Here is a 17,217-nt window from a genome sequence, read left to right as displayed (position 1 = left end):
AAGAGTTCTTCGTTCATGTGATATAGCCCAGAGAGAGAGATTCACAGTGTCCGCTTAACTTTACCATATTGCTGTATTGAATTTTGTGTTTTACAGCCAAAATACCGCATTCCACATTCATTTGATTTTTAAATTAGAAATCTCTCTTACAAATACATAGATGTATACAAAAAGCTAAGCCAAATAAGGACTTCTATTGGACCCATCCAATTTTTGAATGTCGGTCACCTTTTCTGAACATTTTCTAAATAGAATTATCTCTAGGAGACACACTATAAACATTAAAGTAAGCAAACATGCCTCTAGAGACCCTGAGATCTTATTTTGTTTAGCCGTAAACTGCATTTTTAGGCAGAACCCAACGCAACAAACAAAATGAAATGTTCAGTGCTACTGTTCGTCTTTATTAAAAATGTTTTAATACTGAACTCTCCAGTAGCAGCTGGCCACGCTTCTGACATTCCAGTTCCTCATTTCTAATTAAGCCTTTTGATTTACAGTAAGACTTATGAAGCGTGCTGAGATGGGGGAGCGAATAAGCTTGTTTTGGGGTTTGGTTTGGTTTTTTGTTACTTTAACGCATTGTATGGTTATTTTTGCCTGAAGAAAATGAACTGGGTGTCCCCCCGCGCTTCCAATTAAAGCAATCTTTTGGTGCAATTTTGAGGTGGTTGAATTAGACGCAGCTTCTAGTAGATTCTGTATTATGAAGATCTGCTTAAAAAGAGTTCAGTAGCAGATGCTGAGATTACAAATGCAACATTCTAATTGTTCTGTATTCTAATGAGAGCTATTGTCGCCAGCCAGTATTTTAGAACTGTTATGATGCAGTCCTGGACGCAGCTGCCGCTGACCCCTCAATTGCAGCATTAACAAACCCCTCTTTGTTATCACTATGGGAAATCTCCTAGCTGCTGAGGGTGTGATTTCAACACAGAATGGCATTCATGTTTGGAGTGGAGTGTGGGGAACCTTCACATTATTTTACTTTGCTTTATTTACAGTGTTTATAGGGCACCCCATCACAGGGGTTCTCAGGGCGGTATAAACTAAAGCAGATTAAAAGGCTTGAGAAAATGAAAAAATATGTATTTGCCTGGTGCTTAAATCATACTAAAATAGATGCCAGACAACTCTCTTTTCTCTGAGTCTCAGGTTCAGTTCCAAGCACCTCCAGTTTTAAAAACGAGTAGAAGGGAAGATGAATAGAGCCAGCCTTGTTTTATTTGTTTAGAGAATGGAAGCTGTCACTAGTATTTAGGGATTTTGGAGAATTCAATTAAAATGGAAAATGGTATTGGAAATTATGTCAGTTTGCATGCCCATCTGCAAACAGGAATGATAATGAGGCAGGCGAATGTGATTGGTATTCATTGTCAACATTCCCCTGCCCCCGGTCCTCAATTTGCTTGCCATCATTTCCCCCCCCCCCCGTACCTTCATGAAAGCACCCCCAGGCCCTAATGAAATGAATGACGTGGACTCCCCTAACAGTAACATATTATTAAATTTGGCCATGGTGAACAGTGAGCCGAATAACATCATTTTTGTGGAGTCCAAACTGCAGCGGAATGAAAACGGTGCTGTGTGGAACTGATATGGTGGGGCGGAATGGAAAGAGATGCCCTTTTTAAAACCTTGATTGTAGCGCACTTGTAGCTGCAAAGCTTCTCTATAAGCAAGAGCAATCGCCGGGAGGAACTGTCACCCAGTGATCAAGCACTTGCTTTGCATGCAGAGGTTCCCAGTGTTAGGATGATTGGCATCTTCAGTTAAACAAGGATCAGAAAGCAGGTGATGGGGAAATGACCTTTTTTTGCCTGAGACCCTGAAGAGCTGGACTCAAGGACTGAATATTCTTGTGGCATAAGTTTTGACTGGACAAACAACACTCTAATCGGCACCTGGTCTGGAAGCACCATCTAAATTTCCCACAATGCCCCAAAGTGGCAACGTATCCAAGTCACTGTGGGTAATTTAAGTAGCGACTTCAAGATCTAGTCTCCTGGCACTCATCAGAAGATTGTTTGGTTGTCTGCCGCTGCTGCCAGGTAAACCCACCAGGCCTCACTGACTGTTGAAAAGTATTCCCTCAAGCGTTACTTCATTGCTTTATTTTTGGACAAACTGTCCAATATGCACAGTAGACCGGGGCGGCATGTTTCTGTTGTAGTTTCCAAAACACCATCTTGTGCTTCAGAGAGGGAAACATTGCCAAACTCTGCTGAGATTGAATTTCTTTGTCAGTCGGATGTAATTTCTGCAACAGAAATTCTATCTTCGAGCGGTCGATACAAGAACATTTGGAAGTCATCAGGCAAACTGTAATAAACGATTCTAGTCCCAGGCCTCTTTTATCAGTATGAGTTGAGAGGATGGAGATTCCTTCTCTAAAAAATAAAATAAATTTGAACTTGCGGTATGATCCAGCCAAAGTTAATAACTTTTCTTGTCAATGGGCTTTGGTGGGTGAAGTGTTGGAGTTGTACCAGAGAGATCTGAGTTCAGACCCCCCACCCAGCTGTGAAGTTCGTTAAGCTAGTCTTCCTCTCTAGTAAGGTTGTTGAGAGTGTGAAAATGGGACAATGTGTGATGATGCAGGATAAAGCATTTTCTATGGTGGCTGTCTGCTTTTGGAATACCCTCCCTTTGCCAGCTTGCCAGGTTCCAATATTGCTGTTATTCTGGAACCTAGTTCAAACATAGATTAGTTTGTTCAAGCATTTTGAAATGTTTTTACTGCTTTAGCCTGATTTGCTTTTTTCACCTGCCTATTCTGGTGAGTTCAGTTATTGAAGTTTACTTTATGTATAAATTTATTATCTTTTCTTTCTTTCTTTCTTTCTTTCTTTCTTTCTTTCTTTCTTTCTTTCTTTCTTTCTTTCTTTTTTCTCTCTTTCTTTTGCAATCACTCGTAGCCGAGTAAGATTGTCTTCCATAAGCACAATTTTAACAATGAATCCATAAGTGAGTGGGGGGGCCAATTCTGGATCCATATGTCCTTCCACAGTGGGGACATTGGTTCCCGGGCGGGAGTTGATCATGGTGTATAATATAATATAATATAATATAATATAATATAATATAATATAATATTATAATATAATAATATAATATAATATAATATAATATAATATAATATAATATAATATAATATAATATAATATAATATAATATAATATAATATAATATAATATAATATACCGGACCCTGGTATCAGTATTAGTGAGATACTTGAGATATTTGAAATAACTTCAAATAACCTTTCGCATACACCTGTTAGGATTTTCTTTCCTAACAAAATGGAAGGAGTCTTCCTCTATCAGAGGAAACATGCAAGCCAATAAATTTGAAATTCCACTTACTTCAGTGGAGAGAGTTTGTTTTACTTACTTCACTTAACAGTCACCCCGTAACTTGCCTTCTCTGAGCAATGGACAAGAAGTGTCAAATCAAATTAAAAACACAATGACTAAGATGCAGTTTGATTAGCAGCATTGAAACAATTAAAAGGAGCTAAAATCCACACCAGGCAGAAAAGCTATAACAAAAAAAAAGGGGGGAGTGTAACAGGTGTGTCAAAACTCAGCAAAATGGGATGGAAAGTATCAGATTTTTAAAGCCTGGGAGAATTAAGAAGAAGGTTTTGCCTGGCACCTGAAAGACGTTCACAAAAGACTTTCAAGTACTCTTGACACCATGCAGAGTAATTGTGCAAATGGGGGTCAGAGGGATGAATGTGCTAGATCCACCCTTAAAATGCGCAGGAAACCTTCGTGAGTGCAGGAGGCTCCCTGCTGTAGCTATCATGCTCATCCCCACAGGGTCCCCCCATATGATTACACTGCAAGGGGCCACTACTGAGAAAGCCCCATCTCCTGTGATCACCCTCCATATCTCAGATGGCAGGGCACTTTGTGGCTGTGCTGGCTGCAGCTGATGGCTGAAGTTCAGCACCACCTATGGACTAGTAGGATTTGTTATGGCATTGACTTTTATGACACCATCAGATGTCCATGTCATCAGATTCATGAAGTGTTATTCTCAGTTGCCAGGTATGTGTACACATGGACGTATTTTTTAAAATGCAAAGAATTGGGGTCAAATTTATTTAGCATGTGTCTCTCCTTCCTTTCCTCCATTATGGAACGAAGGTGGTGTACGGTAGGAGTGGGCAGACTCCAGGCTTGCTGGATCTACTTTGTTTTTCACTACAATCCCAAGATGCACCAATCAGAGTCAAATAGAGAAACAGTGAAGTGGGCACTATCCTGACCCCTGAATCTAGCAGTGACCGGGACACTGAGTCAGAGGCTGCAGGGGCACTAGATGGAGAGATGAGTCGGGTTCCAGGCTCAAAGTGGACTGATGAGAAGAACTTCTCAGCCCCCAAGAACTTATAGGGCCAGAGCCCAGATCTTCACAAGCACCTTCCTTTGAAGAACCAGATATCTCCCTACACACATCACCAGTCTGGTGGTGCAAGGAGCAAACTAAGATGAAAGCTATGGAATGTAGGAGCAATGTTCATCTTCAGGCCAGAGGGCTGGCCCTAGGAGCCTCTGATGTTCTCCACAAGGGGGTGGAGCCTGGAAGAGGTAGTCTGGAGACAGATGTTCACAAGGCCTCAGCCAGCTCCCAATTTGGGCAGGCCTGTCCGTGCTCCAGCAACCTTCAACCTAGCCTTGCCCCTCCGGCCTTGTTGCTTTCTCTGTGGGATCTAGCATTGGAACAGAATATGGTGCCCCCGAGAACATCCTCAACCCAGAACTGGAACCCACACACATTTCCTTTTTTACCCAAAGCTTTATTGATTTCAGCAGCCTCATTTAAGGGAAGGAGAGGCTTTTTGTTGCTGGCATTGCTAAATGGTTGGGATTCTGTATCATTGCTTATTTACTGCAAATCACCTGGAGAGCTACCAGTAGGTCCCAATTGTCCTTCTGCCAGCTGCTGGTATATGTGTGGAATTAAGGCACTGTTTCCCCTCTTTCTGCGTAGTTTTACGAGGTGGAGGCTGAGCTCTGTAAGGGGTCAGCAACCAGCGGCCAGGGAGCCAAACCCGGCCATCGCCAATCACTCTCTAGTCTCTCTCCAGAGCAATCACCCTGTTTTGTCCGATTTGCAATTTCCACTGCAGTGGTGGGTCAAATGATTGGGGGGGGGGTGTTGTCATGCTAAAAAGGGTGTGCTGGGGGGCAGAGGTCACTAGGATGTGGAAGAGCAAAACCGAGGTGAGGAAGCAGAGGGTGGGGGGACACTGCCCCACTGTCAAAGGCTCACTGTGGTCACCTGCCAATCGCATTGCTAACTACCTGCTGTTCGACGCAAGCGAGACTCTCGGCCCCTGACGTATTGGGTTGGGGGGCTGTACCCCCTTTGAGCCCTGTGGTCCCAATGTTTCTCCCATCTAAACCCTGAGCAGATGCTTAGCACCATCAAAGTGGCTGGTGGCAATGAAAGTACATTCTGTGGCAATTCAGCAGAAGCCTAAATGTCTGCAAAAGAAGTTGAGCAATAACTAATTGCCAATAATGCAATACTCCCCCCCCCCCAGCATGCTAAGTTAACAGACACCTGAAGGGAAATGCAAAACCATTGACTCTATTTATTTTCAAACAGAATGAACCATCTTTTAAAACTCGAGGCAATGATTTCATGCTGGAGTCTGCCTTTGAAATTTCTTTGCTGGAGATATATTCTTTCCCTTCTGGAGCATAACTTAATATTCCTAAAAGTATATTTGTTTTCCTCCTCAGAGAGAGAGAAGAGGGAGAGAAATGCAAACTAACTTCTTAGAGGTATGGGAAGAAGCCATTTCTGCTCCTTTTATAGCCAATTCCTTTTATACAGGAATTGTGGGTCAGACAACCCATTTTCCCTCACGAATACCTGGGGACTGTTGGGATAGCTTGGTTTTGTTTCGGTTTTTTAAAAAATGTGAATCTACCCTTGGAGCGCCACCAATAGTTGCTAGACATCCCCTTTCCTCCTATTCTGTAGATGGTTGAAGATTGTTCCTCTTCTCTTGTGGAGGTTAAAAGATTTAGCACTGATGGGCTCCAGGTTCCCTCTAAATTCCCCTACATGGAGCATTTAGGCGACAGCTTTATTTTGGCTGTCTTTAATGGCACTTGTCAAAACTGCTAACGTCTGGTTGCTGATTGTATTTGCTAACCTCATCATCTCCTCCTGCCACCATCTGCCTTTCCCAACTCTCTTTGTCTGATTCCCTCCCAAGTTGAAACAAAACCTTACCATATGGGACCACCAGACCACCAAATTTATGGATTTATTTATTTTCATGAAGTATTTTTTATTACTGTAAAATCAAAAGTAAAAACAAACGGGGGGAAACCTGATTGAAATTGCTAAACATAGCAGCAGTAGAGGTTGTTTTTTCCTAATAAATAGAGAGCAGATAATGTAGAAAAATAAAAGCAGCAAAAAACTTCATAAAAGCCTATTTTTGCATTTTGGTGGAGGAAGAGAGTTTTGTATATCTGAACTGGATAGATAATAAATTAAATCCCACCAAATGGCATAGAATTGTTTAGGGTCTTCCTTTCCTTTAGAAATATGTAATTTGTGATTGCTTTTCTCTGCAGTAGCCAGAGTGAGCGATACATCATCTAAATGCACAAACCTGTAAATTTAAATATATAAGCAGTTTTAAATGTTTCATTTCTTTCCTTTTAGCACCCAGAGTTAATTATTGAAGTCATGAATCCCCAGATATACAATGTATTTATTACCATCAGCAAATCCCAACTATGTCTCTCTCAACAATATATAAGGGTTTGTGACAACATGTGCTTCTCTCTGTTTGGAAACAGGCCAGGGCAGGTTTGTGCATTTAAATGGTGTATCGTGGACTCTGGCTACTGCAGAAAAAATCAAAGTGGACTGATGAACATAATTCTAGATATAGGTAGGTAGCCGTGTGGGTCTGCCGTAGTTGAAACAAAATTTTAAAAATCCTTCCAGTAGCACCTTAGAGACCAACTAAGTTTGTTATTGGTATGAGCTTTCGTGTGCATGCATGAAAATATTGGTATCTGAAGAAGTGTGCATGCACACGAAAGCTCATGTCCCATTAAACTTTAATTAGTTTAATGTAAATGCCCAGTGCACTTCCTTCTTTAAAAGTCTCACCACGGCAGAGGATTTCGCGCAGCAGCTAAGAAGGGGAGGAGAGGCAGCATCTTCCCAAAAAGGAGTCCTGGAGCATGCGGTTTGTAAATCAAAAATAAGGTTTATTTACAAAACACCAAAAAACAATCCTGGCGACGAACCACACATCTCAGCAAAACACACACCCAAAAGGGAGAAGGGGAAGAACAAACAAACAGGGGGACTATTTATACAGACTCATGTTCCTGGAAGCCTAATGACCTCCAGCTGCTCAGTGATTAGAGCGTTTCTGCTACTCTTTTAACCCTTTGATAGCAACACCCCCTCTCGCTCGTAACACTGAGCTGTACCAACCTTAATACAAATTTAAACCTGAACAGAAACATTTATGAGATTGCGGACTCAAAGCTTTTGTAAAACCGTCTGCGAGATTTTCTTGGCTTGGACAATACTTTAGTTCAATTAAACCTTGTTTTACACTTTGGCATACATTTTGATAACGGATATCCAAGTGTTTTGTGTGCGCCTTGAATTGACCTGATTTAGCTAGTTTAATACAAGGTTGATTGTCTTCCCACACTCTGATAGGTAGGGAACATTCTCCAAACAATTCTTGTACCAGTTGCTTATAAAATTCCAGTTCTCTACATATATCTGATAACGCATTGAACTCAGATTCAGTTGAACTTAAAGCTATAAGTGATTGTTTTCTTGATCTCCAACCAATTAGTGCATTTCCAAATTTTATCGCTATTCCTGACACTGATTTTCTATCTGGTCCAGCATCTGCCCAACTGCTGTCGGCCCAACATTCAAGTTGTGTGCTGCCCTCTGCTGATAGTTTTAAGCGAAAGCTTTTGGTAGTTTGGAGATACCTTAAAACTCTTTTTACTCCTTGCCAAGCATGCATTGATGGTTTTTCAGCTTGTCTACACAGCATGTTGACAGCATATGTTATATCGGGCCGAGTCCACTGTGCAATGTGGAGTAGACTGCCTATCGCTGACTGGTAAACCCCGGGATTACAGAACTCTGCCTTTTGCTCAGTTTGAGCATCCTTTGTGTAACTTAACTCCATTGGGGTTTTAACACCAGCACAGTTGTTCATTTTAAACCTTTCCAGCAACTGCTGGATTTTAGCTTCTTGGCTAAGCCAATAGTTACCATTTTCATCTTGCTGAATTTTAACTCCTAGATAAACAGATACATTGCCTAGTGATTTTATCTGAAACCTTTCTCCAAGCTTTGTGGCAAATTGTTGTGCAAGTTTATCATCCTTTCCACTGTATAATAAATCGTCAACAAATATCAAAACTGCTTCTTGTTCACATCCCGAGCCTTTTAGATAAAGACACGCATCTGCTGCGCTCTTTCTGAACCCCATGCTCTCTAGAGCATCGTTTAAGCAGGAATTCCAATTACGGGCGGACTGTTTCAACCCATAAATGGATTTGTGTAGGCGCCAGACCTGGTTTGGCTTGTCTCCTTCAAAACCTGGTGGTGGTGTCATATAGACTTCCTCCTGTAAGTCTGCATTTAAATAAGCCACATTGACATCAAAATGAAACAGCTTATTTCCCTTCTTAGCTGAAGAGGCTAGAAGCATTCTTAATGACTCCGATCTTGAAGTAGGGGCATAGATTTGAGAATAGTGAACACCTTTGCGCTGCGAAAACCCTTTTGCAACTAGCCGGGCTTTATATTGCAACTCTTCAGTAGTTGTGGGCTTTAAACGATATACCCATCAACAACCTACAGCTTGTTGCCCTTTCGGAAGCTCTGTACTTGTAAACACACCGAGAGACTTCATTGAAGCCATCTCTTTTTCCATTGCTTCCTGCCACTTTACGGCTTCTGAGCTTGGAAGCTGTTGTACTTCCATATAGCTTTCTGGCTCACACTGTGCCATATTTACGTATACACTTGTCACCTTAAACCGCTCTGGCGGCTTGCCCTTCGTGGCGCGTTTTGACCTGCGCAATTGCTCCTCTTGTGCCCCCTCTGACCGTTGGCTGTCAAAATCTGTCTCAGACTTTATGTCTGGACGCGCCTCTAGGGATAAAGACCTCCGTTTAGATACCTCCCTTGGGCTTGGTGTTGCAGGTGACCTGCTTTGCTTTTGCTGTCTGCTAGGCCTACTGACTGGCGAAGTTGGAGCACTCCTAGATTCTGGCTTTTCTACCTTAGGAGAAGAACCTCGTGCCTGATCAGAATCTGCATCTGAACCATGTGCACCATCCCCTTCTGGCTCATCACTCTCTGGACTTTCTTTCTCAGCATGAATGCCTAAATCATCTCTCAAAATGTCAGGGTTAGCGTGTAAGTGAGTCCATCCGGACTGCTCACAAAAATCAGCGCTCCTACTGAGGACCACTCTTGTAGTATCCCCATCTGGGTCCACAAACCTCCAAGATTTGGCATGTGGTTCGTACCCGCAAAAGATGAGTTTCCTAGCCCTTGGACTTCCCTTTTTCCTTAACGCTTTTGGGATAAGTACATAGGCTTGAGATCCAAACACCCAAAAGTAATTAACTTTGGGCTTCTTCCCATATAAAGCAAAATAAGGCGTAGTATCAATTACCGAATTATATACTCGGTTCAGAATATGAGTAGCCGCCTGCCAGGCTTCCGCCCAGTAACTCTGAGGAAGTTTAGCATCAAACAACATAGAGTTTGCCAACTCTTGCAGAACCCTATTTTTACGTTCGGCCACGCCTCCTTCTTGGGGGGAATAAGGTGTAGACAGACGATGCTTAATTCCCTTTTTCTTAAAGAAATTCTGCAACACAGACCCGGTAAATTCTGACCCTCTGTCTGTCTGAAAAGCAAGTACTCTAGTACCGAATTCAAGTTCTACCGCATGAACCCAATTTTTAACTGTTTCTGCAGTATCTGCTTTTGTTTTGAGAGGAAAAAACCATGTAACCTTTGTTTTGTCATCCGAGAGACACAGTGCATACTTTGAACCTCCCATGCTAGCAACAGGCATTGGGCCACATAGGTCCATATGCACAAGTTGGAATACTTTGTCAGATTTCCTATCTGAACTGGGATAGCTGCATCTATGAACCTTCGCACTTTTGCATGCAGTACAATCCAAATACTTAGTACATTTGTTCAATTTGCACCCTTCTGATAATTCAGGTTGCCTTTTAACATACTGAAAATTAATATGCCCTAAACGGCGGTGCCATAAATGAACACAAGAATTATGGGTAGGCGTGTTCACACAACCAGCATGAACCTGTTCAACTTCATCTGGACTTGTCTCAAAATAATATAACCCATTTCTGCATTCCACCTGCAAAAGAGATACGTTATTCTTTGAAATAGTGCAAACCCCATTTTCAAACACAGTTTTAAACCCATTTCTATCAAGTTCTGACACAGACAAAATACACCCCTTCAGTCCCTTTAGCACGTAGGCATCAATTTCTGTTTGCAAACAATTTAAGAACACTGTGCCTACAGTCTCTAAGGAACGTTTAGTTGAATCTGCCATTGTCACAACTTTAGGGGTTTGCAAATGTCTGCAATTCTGCAAACGTACACTAGATGGCGCCACCAGGTGGTGAGATGCACCACTGTCGATCAACCAGCGTAGATTGCTGCCTTGGCCACGCCCTTGCATCAACGCCATTGCTGAAGCCATGTGCTGTGTGCTGTGGGAGTAGCCACGACCTCCTCCTCTTCTTCGACGTCCCCTGGAACTCCTTGTCTGGTAACTAGGGGTAACGGCCTTGTTGCTGTCTTGACCAGGTTCACGTGTGCAATTCCTGATTAGATGGGAAGGGGAACCACAGCGAAAACAGTGTCTAGCTGCAAAAGCATTTACTGTGTGCTCAAACTCAGCATCAACACTCTTAGGCACAGCATAACTCCCCTTTAAAGACAAACCTCTTTCTCTTTGCCTTTTATCCTGTTCATCCGCAAGCCGAGAAGAAATGTATTCAAGGGTTAATTCAGTTGAAGGCATAGCTTCCAAAGTTAGAGCTAGAGTCTCATAGCTTTTATCAAGAGAAGACAACAATATGTATGACTGCTGCTCCATAGAAAAAGGAATGCCCAGCTGTCTTAGTTGATTAAAGGCAGACACCATTTTGGCAATATGTTCTTTCACACACGCTCCCGGTTGGAGACGTAAATCAAACAAACATCTTGTAGCATGGATCTTGGCCCCCGCAGTGTTTCTGGAATTTAACCGCTGCAGAACCGTCCAGACCTCATGCGTGTTCTTTAACTCAGAAACATAAGGCATTTGCTCTGGTCCCACTGCCAAAACTAGTAGACCTTGGGCTTTCCTGTCGCGTTTCTGTGAAGCTGCTGCTGCTGCTTTGGCTTCTGCAGACGCGTCTGCAGCTGCCTGTAAAGGCGGTGCTTCAGTACAGCTCCACAACTCTTTTGCTTGCAACCAAACCCTTACTCTAGCCTTCCAATCTTGCCAATTTTTCCCATTGAGTCGCGTAAACGGGACAGTAAAACTTTCCTGGGACTCTGCCATCCTCCCTGGGGCTTAGGAACGATACTCACACACCTGTAGACCGTCTCCCAGCTGCTGAGGTGGCTCCTTGAGGAATCAGACGTCTTCCAGCGAGTACAAACTGCGCAGTGCCTCTTTAAAACTTTTCTAGGCACGTTGCAGGACTCAAGCTGCTTTGGAGGCTTTCGTTGTCGGCAACCGCTTCTGTCTTCACTCCAGTCCTTGCATAAATCACTCTGAACTGCTCTCCTTATCTCCTTCTTGACGTACAAACATCCATAACCTGTCCCATTAAACTTTAATTAGTTTAATGTAAATGCCCAGTGCACTTCCTTCTTTAAAAGTCTCACCACGGCAGAGGATTTCGCGCAGCAGCTAAGAAGGGGAGGAGAGGCAGCATCTTCCCAAAAAGGAGTCCTGGAGCATGCGGTTTGTAAATCAAAAATAAGGTTTATTTACAAAACACCAAAAAACAATCCTGGCGACGAACCACACATCTCAGCAAAACACACACCCAAAAGGGAGAAGGGGAAGAACAAACAAACAGGGGGACTATTTATACAGACTCATGTTCCTGGAAGCCTAATGACCTCCAGCTGCTCAGTGATTAGAGCGTTTCTGCTACTCTTTTAACCCTTTGATAGCAACAGCTCATACCAATAACAAACTTGGTTGGTCTCTAAGGTGCTACTGGAAGGATTTTTTATTTTATTTTGATGAACATAAGGAGACCATTGCACCTGAGGCTGTTGGACAGGAGCCCCCCAGGGCAACCTCCAGGAAACCCAGAGCAGGGTATGGAAACCATAGCAGGGCACCTGCTTTGCATGCAGAAGGCCACTGATTTAATCCCCTGCATCTCCAGTTGGACTGGGAGAGACTCCTACCTGAACTCCTGGAGAGCAATTGCCAGTCCGTGTCTACACTAAGACAGATAGACCAATGGACTGACTCAGTGTAAGGCTTTTTCCTGTGTCCTTGTGCCCACCTTGTCCAACAATAGATATTCAGCAGCAAACTGCATCTGGAGATGGAGGTTCCATGTGGCTCTCATTTGTTGGTGTGTGTGTGTGTGTGAATTAATTCATAACAAATGAAATCGATTTCATCTATATCTACTCATGTGTACCAGAAAATTGCAACCATCTACTGCTTCTTACAACTACGTAACCCCAAAGCTATTGTGTTGTTTGGATTTATTTTAACAATTGAGTGCTGATGAAAAGCCCTGGCTTCAGATCACAATAAGGACATGCAGAATAAATGCAGTGAAATATGCCAGTTCATAAAATACACACGTGTCAATAAGAATCTAGATCGCAAAAGGGGGTCTCTGCGGCTTTGAGTCGGAGCTTACGGTGGCTTAAAGGAAATGTCCCGGAGTAGCCAAAATGGGCAAGGTTTGCTCTTGCTCCACTGTGTGTTGTTACGGCTTTTGGGGATTTAATACAGGAGTTTCAGAATTGCAGGCTTTCTGGCCTAATTTTTCTTTGTAAGATGTAAGGGGGAATAAAATGTGTGTGATGATATTAATTTGCTGTTAACTAATATGGCACAACATCAGTGGGTGACAGTTAATCTATCAAACCCTGCCATGGCCCCTTTCTTGTTGTTTTAATATGTTATAGGGATGAAATGTGTTTTTCAGATATGTTTTATATTTGTACCAGGTAATGGAAAGTACAATATATTATGTGCTTGTACCCTAGAGGGAGGGGGGAATTGTGAGGGAAATAATTGAACATCGTAAATCTTACCCCGCACTTCAGCCTTTCTTTGCCTTCTGTTTTGTATCTCTCATGCAAAGTTCTTAAACCCAGCCTCGTCCATCACGACACGGCCCCTGCTCTGGCATGCATGGTATCCCTGGCCTGGCTCTAAAGAGCTGAACAGGGTGTACTTGGTAGTCTGGGCTCCAACACCATGTCAAAACCTGCTTTTGAAAGCCCTCTCTACAAGCGACCCACTCTGCAGCAATGGGGGGAAGGAGGCGCTCGGGGCAGAAGGCTCCAAGTTCAATCCCTGTGGTTTCCAGGCAGAGCTGGGCAAGACTGCCATCTGAAACCCTTGGCATAAGGCAGCTTCATAGGAACATGCTTAGTTGTTGTTTAGTCGTTTAGTCGTGTCCGACTCTTCGTGACCCCCTGGACCAGAGCACGCCAGGCACTCCTGTCTTCCGCAGTTTGGTCAAACTCATGCTGGTAGCTTCGAGAACACTGTCCAACCATCTCATCCTCTCTTGTCCCCTTCTCCTTGTGCCCTCCATCTTTCCCAACATCAGGGTCTTTCCCAGGGAGTCTTCTCATGAGGTGGCCAAAGTCTTGGAGCCTCAGCTTCAGGATCTGTCCTTCCAGTGAGCACTCAGGGCTGATTTCCTTCAGAATTGATAGGTTTGATCTTCTTGCAGTCCATGGGACTCTCAAGAGTCTCCTCCAGCACCATAACTGAAAAGCATCAATTCTTTGGCGATCAGCCTTCTTTATGGTCCAGCTTTCACTTCCATACATCACTACTGGGAAAACCATAGCTTTTACTATACGGTTGGCAAAGGAACATGCTTAGTTGCTTTCTAATGTTTGTCAACATCTTCCTGGAACATCTTCTGTGGTTTGCACACACAAAATAATCACAGTAAAATTACGGTAAAGGTAAAGGGACCCCTGACCATTGGGTCCAGTCGCGGATGACTCTGGGGTTGCGGCGCTCATCTCGCTTTATTGACCGAAGGAGCCGGCGTACAGCTTCTGGGTCATGTGGCCAGCATGACTAAGCCGCTTCTGGCGAACCAGAGCAGTGCACGGAAACGCCGTTTACCTTCCCGCCGGAACAGTACCTATTTATCTAATTGCACTTTGACGTGCTTTTGAACTGCTAGGTTGGCAGCAGCAGGGACAAAGCAACGGGAGCTCACCCCGTCGCGGGGATTTGAACCGCCGACCTTCTGATTGGCAAGTCCTAGGCTCTGTGGTTTAACCCGCAGCGCCACCTGCGTCCCCACAGTAAAATTGCTAGTTCATAAAACAATATTGATCTAGACAGAGGTGACCTAGGTTTTTAAACTCCTAGGTCAGAGTTTAAAGGGGCCATTTACCCATCTAGTTCGGTGTTGTCTTCAGCAGCTTTCCCCACCCTATGCCCTCTAAATGCCCTCCTTAATGTCCTCAGCCATGTAGGGAGTTGTAGTTCAAAACACCTGGAGGGCACCAAGTTTGGGAAGGTTGGTCAAACAACATTGCTCTTCAACTGGTGGGTTTGGAATCCCACCTCTGAGTCACAGTCTGATCTAAGGTGGGTTGCAACAGCAGCACTCTCACCTCCACATAAATGTATGATAAACAAAATAATAAGGAATGGGTCTCCACTTGCAGGTTTTGGTTAAAGGTGAGTCCCGGGTCCGGAGGAATGAAAGAATAGCAGTCTGCACTAACTCAGAAGTGGCTCTCCAAGGTTTTGCCTAAATGTAGCTGGAGATCCCAGCAATTGAACCTGGTTCCTTCTACATGCCAAGCAGGTGTTCTTTACCACTGACCTGTGGCTTACGATGACAAAAGGAAGCAGGCAAGTTGTACTATACATTATAGAGGGAGACTGTAGACTCACAGCTGCTGTCCTTGGCAAGAAACATTTGGCTAATGGCTACTTTGGCATCAATATTTTTCTTAATGTTTTGGCAATATACTAATGGCTAAAGTTCAGTTGGATCTGAAACTTTTAAACCTAAACCCACACAGCCCAGGAGCACATGTGAAGCAGTAATAAAAGAAAATAATGGTTTTAAGCATAGACAAAATACATTTGATTCACTGCTGAGCAACTGCCACCAACCACCGCACATCTGGATTTGGGGAGTCTTCCAGGTCAAAAATCACGACTTCTAGAAATGAAGTATTTCTGATAGCTATTAGGTGTGTGTGCGTGTACATGCATTTCAAATAATGAGGACTATCCACAGACTAATAAATCTGCTTTGGGTATGTTTACATTCAGCCATGTCTCTGAAGAAACCGACAGATCAGATGTTTTAGTTTAGAAACTTTCCATCATGATACGGTGACTATGTGATTCCTTGCACAGTAGGCTTAATAACTTCCTTTTTCTCTCTCCCCCCATCGCTGTTAAGATTTACTACGTAGCTTACGCATGCCCTTATCAGACAGTAATCTTAAAAGGTTTTCCTGTCTTGCTAACAGTGCACTTCGTTTTGAGTCTATGCTGAGTAAATATAATTGAAGAGCAAGTTACGTTCCCAAGCATCTGGCGAAGTTCCTCTTAGTTAATTGTTTCTGTGTAGAGATGGATACACACACACACACACACACACACACACACACAAACAATGTGTGATGACTCCAAGGGAGGGGAAAACCTGCACTCTTTATCTGCCCTTCTTTTGCATTCTATTTGATCATCTTGTGGCAACATTACCTGAAGCCGTTCAACTGTGTTAAAATGAGGCAGTGCAATGTCTTTTCAGGATGGGCAAATTTATCAGTTTCTTGTTCTCTCCAGTCAGTTCATTTCCCCACCAGTTTGTGATTATTGCTATCATTAAAAAAAAATCCTGATGAAAATTTCTCCAAATACATATATTTTTGCAGCGATTCCCCCTAATATAATGTATTTTGCATGTTAGATTCACTTTTATATGCATTTTATGCACACTTCACTCTAGTATTTGCATTTTTGTATACATGTTGCTTGTTTGGAGAACAGTGTTGCAAAAAAGTGAGTTTCAAAATATAGCTGTAGTTCGTTTTGCATACAGCTTCATAAAGTGTGAATTTATCAGGTTTGCCTTTAAATGCAAACTGAACCGGATTTCTTTCCACCCCTAGTTGTCTTAAAAGGCTTTTAGAAAATCTTTTAATGGATCACTTTGTATATGTAGAAAAAGAAACAATGAGCTAGATTAAAAAAACAACTAATCCAATAATTATTAATGGCGCTCAGGCTTCAACTCTGGATTCCCCGAATCATTCTCTCAGCCCAGGTACTTATTTAGCATGAGAGGAGATTTCATATTGGAGCTTGTTGGATGAGTCCAATATAATGTTCATTCCATGTGCAAAAAGAGCTTTGGGTTTTTTTTTCTAAGCAGTTGCCTGCAAATGCTTTTTAAAAACCATTCGTAGTTTCAACAGTTATTGGAGGTTTCTTAACAAAAAACTAATGTTAGAGCCACTTTTATTGGTGGGGGAAATTTGACCTTCTCAGAGGTTTATGTACAGCAGCAGAACTGCACTTCAGTGGCTTTTCATTTTGTTAATAATAATAATAATAATAATAATAATAATAATAATAATAATAGAATGGAATGCTTCCCTGAGTCTTCAGATGTTTCACAGGACATTCTTACTGATCCTTACAACAGCCCTGCTAAGTAGGTCACAGTGCAGATGAAGAGTTGGAGATAAGCGTCGTTGGGAAGCCTGTAGCTCTGCAGATGGTGTTGGCTGTTAGCTCCCATCAGCCTCAGCCAGCATGGTCAGTAGTTGGGGATGCTGGGAGTTGCAGTCCAACACCTGAAGATCTGCAGCCTCCCTTCATCCTAAGTCCACGTAGTAAATCCATAACTGAGTTTCCCCTCCTCTGCTTTTGTAAAC

At 42.8% G+C, this 17,217-nt stretch overlaps 1 protein-coding gene across 10 annotated transcripts in view; it reads left to right on the top strand.

The window, feature by feature from the left end:
- The window catches only part of BRIP1 (BRCA1 interacting DNA helicase 1), a 196,582-nt gene that overhangs the window by 117,453 nt on the left and 61,912 nt on the right, over positions 1 to 17,217 (top strand). The window lies entirely within an intron of this gene.

Source organism: Podarcis melisellensis (assembly GCF_964234715.1).
Source record: "Podarcis melisellensis genome assembly, chromosome: 15".
NCBI classification, from domain to species: Eukaryota; Metazoa; Chordata; class Lepidosauria; order Squamata; family Lacertidae; genus Podarcis; species Podarcis melisellensis.
This window is presented reverse-complemented; position numbering and strand designations above follow the sequence as displayed.